The sequence below is a fragment of the Lynx canadensis genome, chromosome B1 (assembly GCF_007474595.2).
Source record: "Lynx canadensis isolate LIC74 chromosome B1, mLynCan4.pri.v2, whole genome shotgun sequence".
NCBI lineage: Eukaryota > Metazoa > Chordata > Mammalia > Carnivora > Felidae > Lynx > Lynx canadensis.
This window is the reverse complement of record NC_044306.2, coordinates 59,589,503-59,596,881: the sequence shown is the minus strand read 5'-3', so window position 1 is coordinate 59,596,881 and position 7,379 is coordinate 59,589,503.

Genomic DNA, 7,379 nt, shown 5'->3' with positions numbered 1-7,379 from the left:
GAGAAAGGAAACTACTAGACCATGAAGAGAGAAGTAGAGACCTATATGATTAAATGAAACCAAATAATATCCATATAACAGGTGTTGCAGAAGAAAAGAGAGAGAAAGGGGCAGAAGTTTAATCGAACAAGTTATAGCTGAGAACTTCCCTAATCTGGGGAAAGAAACAGACATCCAAGTCCAGAGGCACAGAGAACTCCCTTCAGAATCAACAAAAACAAGTCAATGCCATGACATAATCATAGTGAAACTGGCAAAATACAAAGATAGAGAATCCTGAAAGCAGCTAGGGACAAATGGGCCTTAACCTACAAGGGTAAATACACAAGGGTAGTAGCAGTCTTGTCTACTGAAACATGGCAGACCAAAAGGGAGTGGCAGGAAATATTCAATGTGCTGAATAGGAAAAATATGCAGGCAAGAATCCTTTATCCAGCAAAGCTATCATTCAGAATAGGAGAAGGCTTTCCCGAACAAAAACTAAAGGAGTTCATGACCACTAAACCAGCCCTACAGGAGATCCTAAGGGGGACTGTGAGTGTAATGCTGCAAAGACTACAAAGAACCAGAGACATCACCACAAGCACAAAACCTACAGGTAACACAATGACACCAAATCCATATCTTTCAATAATCACTCTGAATATAAATCGACTAAATGCCCCAATCAAAAGATCAATCAATCAATCAAGATCCATCTATATGCTGCCTACAAGAGACTCATTTTAGACCTAAGGACACATGCAGATTGAAAGTGAGGGGACAGAGAACCACCTATCATGTTATTGCAAATTAAAAGAAAGACAGAGTAGCCATACTTATATCACATAAACTAGATTTTAAAACGAAGACTGTAACAAGAGATGAAGAAGGGCACTGTATCATAATTAAGGGGTCTATCCATCACAAAGAGCTAACAATTGTAAATGTTTATGCCCCCAACATGAAACACCCGAATATATAAATATATTGATCACAAACATAAATAAATGTATAGATAATAACACTGTGTAGGGGACTTTAATACTCCACTTACAACAATGAACAGATCATCTAGGCAGAAAATCAATTAGGAAACAATGTCTCTGAATGATACATTGGACCAAATGAACTTAACAAATATATTCAGAAATTTTCATCCAAAAGCAGCAAAATACTCATTCTTCTCAAGTGCACATGGAACATTCTCCAAAACAGATCACATACTGGGTCACAAAACAGCCCTCAACAAATATAAAAGGATTGAGATCATACCATGCATTTTTCAGACCACAACGCTATGAAACTTGAAATCAGCCACAAGAAAAAGTTTGGAAAGCCTCCAAATGCATGGAGGTTAATAGCCTACTGAAGAATAAATGGCTCAACCAGGAAATTAAAGAAGAAATTTATATATGGACATAAATGAAAATGAAAATATGACAGTCCAAACCCTTGGTGTGCAGCAAAGGCAGTCCTAAGAGGAAAATACATTGCAATTCAGGCTGATGTGTGGAAGCAAGAAAGGTTCCAAATACAGAACCTAACCTCACAGCTAAAAGAGCTAGAAAGGCAGCAGCAAAGAAAGCCCAAAGCCAGCAGAAGAGAAATAATAAAGATAACAGCAGAAAGAAACAATATAGAATAAAAAAATTATAACAGATCAATGAAACTAAGAGCTGTTTTTTTGAGAGAATAAACAAAATTGATAAACCCCTAGCCAGACTTCTCAAAAAGAGAGGAGACCCAAATAGATAAAATCACAAAAGAGGAAAGATCATAACCAATACCACAGAAATACAATTATTTAGAGAATACTATTAAAATTTATATGGCAACAAACTGAGGCAATCTGGAAGAAATGGACAAATTCCTAGACATCTACACACTACCAGAACTCAAAAGGTAAGAAATAGAAAATTTGAATAGACCCATAATCAGTGAAGAAATTGAACTGGTTATCAAAAATCTCCCAACAAATACGAGTTCTGGGCCAGATGGCTTCCCAAGGGGAATGCTACCAGACATTTAGAGGAGAGTTAATACCTGTTCTTCTCAAGCTGTTCCAAAAAATAGAAATGGAGGGAAAGCTTCAAGACCCATTCTATGAAGCCAGCATCACCTTGATTCCCAAACTAGACAAAGACCCCACTAAAAAGGAGAATTACAGAACAATGTCCCTGATGAACATAGATACAAAAATTCTCAACAAGATACTAGCAAATTGAATTCAACAGTATGTTAAAAGAATTACTCACCATGATCAAGTGGGATTTACTCCTGGGCTACAGGGCTAGTTCAATTAATATATTGATTAGTATACTGATTAGTGCAAATCAATCAGTGTGCTACATCACATTAATAGAAGAAAGGGTAAGAACCATATGATCCTATCAATAGATGCAGAAAAAGTATTTAACAAAATACAGCATTCTTTCTTAATAAAAACCGTCAAGAATGTTCCAGATGGAAGGAACATTCCTTAACATCATAAAAGCCATATATAAAAGGCCCACCGCTAATACCATCCTCAATGGGGAAAAACTGAGAGCTTTCCCCTGAGATCATCCAGGGATGTCCACTCTCATACTGTTGTTGAACATAGTGTTGGAAGTCCTAGCCTCAGCAATCAGACAACAAAACGAAATAAAAGGCATTCAAATTGGCAAAGAAAAGGTCAAATTTTCACTCTTCACAAATGGCATGATACTCTGCATGGAAAACCTGAAAGACTCCACCAAAAAACTGCTAGAAATGATACATGAATTCAGCAAAGCTGTAGGACATAAAAATCAATGTACAGAAATCAGTTGCATTTCTATATACCAATGATGAAGCAACCAAAAGAGATATCAAGGAAATGATCCCATTTACAACTGCACCAAGAACCATAAAATACCTAGGAATAACCCTAACCAAAGAGATAAAAGGTCTGTATGCTGAAAACTATAGAAATCTTATGAAAGAAATTGAAGAAGACACAATGAAGTGCAAAACCATTCCATGCTCATGGATCAGAAGAACAAATACTGTTAAAATGTCTATACAACCCAAAGCACTCTACACATTCAATGCAATCCCTATCTAAAATAGCACCAGCATTCCTAACAAAGGTAGGATAAACAATCCTACAATTTGAATGGAACCATAAAAGGCTCTGAATAGCCAAAGTAATGTTGAAAAACAAACAAACAAACAAACAAGGAGGCATCACAATCCCGGACTTCAGCCTGTATTACAAAGCTATAATCATCAAGACAGTATGGTATTGGCACAAAAACAGACACATAGATCAAGGGAAAAGAATAGAGAACCCAGAAATGGACCCACAAATGTATGGCCAACTAATCTTCGACAAAGCAGGAAAGAATATCCAATGGAAAAAAAAGACAGTCTCTTCAGCAAATGGTGTTGGGAAAACTGGACAGTGACATGTAGAAGAATGAAACTGGACCACTTTTTTTATATCATACACAAAACTAAATCCAAAAGGGATGAAAGACCTAAATGTGAGACAGGAAACCATCAAAATCCTACAGGAGAGAACAGGCAACAACTTCTTTGACCTTGGCCACAGCAACTTCTTAATTGACATATCTCCAAAGGCAAGGGAAATAAAAGCAAAAAGAACTATTGGGACCTCATCTAGATAAAAAGCTTCTGCAAGCGAAGGAAATAATCAGCAAAACTAAAAGGTAACCTACAGAATGGGACAAGATATTTGCAAATAACATATTGAATAAACAGTATCAAAAATCTATAAGGAAGTTACCAAACTCAACACCCAAAAAACAAATAATCCAGGGAAGAAATGGGCAGAAGACATGAATAGACACTTTTCCAAAGAAGACATCCAGATGGCAAAAAGACTCATGAAAAGATGCTCAATATCACTCATTATCAGGGAAATACAAATCAAAACCACAATATGATACCACATCACACCTGTCGGAATAGCTAAAATTAACAACTCAGGCAACTACAGACACTGGCGAGGATGCAGAGAAAGGGGAACCCTCTTGCACTGTTGGTCGGAAAGCAAACTGGCGCAGCCAGTCTGGAAAACAGTATGGAAGTTTCTCAAAAAGTTAAAAATAGAACTACCCTATGACCCAGCAATAGCACTACTAGGAATTTATCCAAAGGATATGGGAGTGCTGATTCATAGGCACATATACACCCCAATGTTTATAGCAGCACTATCAACAATAGTCAAATTATGGGAAGAGCCCAAATATCCATCAACTGATGAATGAATAAAGAAGATGAGGTATAAATGCACAATGGAATACTACTTGGTGATGAAAAGAATGAAATCTTGCCATCTGCAACAATGTGGATGGAACTGGAGGGTATTATGCTAAGTGAAATAAGTCAGAGAAAGACAGATATCATATGATTTCATTCATATGTGGAATTTGAGAAACTTAACAGACGACCATAGAAGGGAAAGAAAAATAAGATACAAACAGAAAGGGAAGCAAACCATAAGAGACTCTTAAATACAATGAACAAAATGAGGGTTGGTGGGGTGGGAAAATGGGTGATGGGCATTGAGGAGGGCACTTGCTGGGATGAGCACTAGGTGCTGTATGTTAGTGATGAATCACAGGAATCTATTCCTGAAGCCAAGACTACACTGTATGTTAGGTAACTTCACAATAAATAAAAATAAATAAAATAAAATATTAAAAAATAATAAAAAAATAACCACTATGGTTATGGTAAAAAAATAAAAGATGCCTCCAAAGAAGGCATACAGATGGCCAACAGGCTCATGAAAAGATGTTCATCATCACTTATCATCAGGGAAATGCAAATCAAAACTACAAGGAGATATCACCTCATACCTGTCAGAATGGCTAACATCAACAACACAAAAAACAAGGGCTGGTGAGGATGTAGAGAAAAAGCAACCCTCCTGCACTGTTGGTGGGAATGCAAACTGGTGCAGCCACTCTGGGAAACAGTATGGAGGTTCCTCAAAAAGTTAAAAAAAGAACTATCCTAAGATCCAGCAATTGTACTATTTACCCAAGAAATACAAAAACACTAAATCAAAAGGATACATGCACCCCTATGTTTATAACAGGATTATTTCAAACAGGCCAGATTGGAAGCAGCCCACATGTCCACTGTCTGATAAATGGATAAAGATTTTATTATTATACACACACACACACACACACACACACACACACACACACACACATCCCTCAACATCAAAACCCCAAATAATCCCATTAAAAATGGTCAGAGGACCTCATTCAACATTTTTCCAAAAAAGGCATACAGATGTCCAACAAACATGGAAAGATGCTCAACATCACTAATCATTAGGAAAATGCAAATTAAAACCACAATGAGATAGCACCTTACACCCATCAGAATGCCTAAAATCAAAAAGACAAGAAATAACAAGGGTTAACAAGGATGTAGAGAAAAATGAACACTTGTACACTTTTGGTGAAAATGTAAATGGGTGCAGCCACTGTGGAAAATAGTATGGAGGTTCCTCAAAAAACTTAAAATAGAAATACCATATTATCCAGTAATTCTACTACTGGGTAATTATTTAGGGAAAATGAAAATACTAATTGAAGAGGATATACGCATCCCTATGTTTATTGCAACATTATTTGCAATACCCAAAATATAGAAAAATCCAAGTGCCCATCAGTAGAGGAATGGATACACAAGATGTGGTATGTATATATACATACATACACACACACACACACACACACACACACACACACACACACACACTGGAAGATCACTCAGCCACAAAAAGGAATCAGATCTTACCATTGGTGACATCATGAATGGACCTAGAGGGTATTATGCTAAGTGAAATAAGACAGTGGAAGACAAATAACACATGATTTCACTTATATGTGGAATCAAAAACAAAACAAACAAAAAATAAAAACATACCCCTAAATACAGAAGTCAAGCTAATAGGAGGAAGTAATCAAAATGGGTGAAGCAGAGTGGGAAGTACAGGCTTCCAGTTAAAGAATGAATAAATCACAGGAATGAAAGGTACAGCATAGGGAATATAGTCAATGGTTTTATAATTGTGTTGTATGGTGACAGATGCTACAGTTGTGAATATAAAGTAGTTGAATGACTATGTTGAATTGCTGATATTAACATAACATTGTGTGTCAACTATACTTCAATTAAAAATATTCTTTTGAAAAAACAAAGTTCTGCAGGTAATACTGATACTACCCTTATCTCAACTATTAGCCCAAGAATTCTAAATTAAATTTCTGGTAATTATTCAAACTAAGGTCTATTGCCTAAGAGAAAATAGTCGATTGGCTTAGCATAGCAAATTCAGGTTTTTTTGGGTTTTTTTAATGTTTATTTATTTTGAGAGAGACAGAGAGAGAGAGAACAGGGGGAGGGGCAGAGAAATGGAGAGAGAGAATCCCAAGCAGGCTCCTCACTTTCAGCTAAGAGCCCAATGGGGAGCTCAAACTCCCAAACCATGAAATCATGACCTGAGTCAAGATCAAGAGTCAGATGCTTAACCAACTGAGTCACCCAGGTGCCCCACAGCAAATTAAGTTTTAAATTGAAAGTAAGCATCAAAATTAGAGATAAATGACCAAAAAAGATAAATTACCAAAAAGTAAATCATAGGGATTTGATCAAAAAAGAATATTCCAGGATACATAGTAAAAGTCAGAACAGATATATCTCAATGACTATCACCAACAACAGGAAAAAGTAATGGACTGATGATCTTAAACCAAAAAATCATAGTGGTTTAGGGGAGCCTGGGGGATTCAGTCTGTTGAGCGTCTAACTCTAGATTTCAGCTCAGGTCATGATCCCGTGATTGTGGGGTTGAGCCCCAAGTCAGGCTCTGCGCTGAGCTTGGAGCCTGCTTGGAATTCAATCAATATTTGGTTTCCTAATTAGCTAAATGAATGAAAACACCATATGGTCTTTATTCCCAGGAGCTCACAATGTAGTTGCAAGATGAAATGAATATTAAAAAAAACTTAATTATTAGATAATTTGAATATAGTTGACCCTCAAACAATGCAGGGGATTAGGAACACTGACCACCTGCACAGTCTTAAATCCACATATTGTGATGCCCAAAAACTTAATCATTAATAGCCTACTGTTGACTAGAAACCTTCCCAACAACATAAACAGTGAGTGAAAACATTTTGTGAGCTATATGTATTATATTCCGTATTCTCACAATAAAGCTAGAGAAAATGTTAATAAAATCACAAAATACATTTACAGTACTATAAGATATCCATATATAAGTGGACCCACACAGCTCAAACTCATGTTGCTCAAAGGTCAACTGTATATTTGCCAAGTTGTTAAGAATTCACTGAAGTTCTTGAATGGCTGCGCATAAAAAA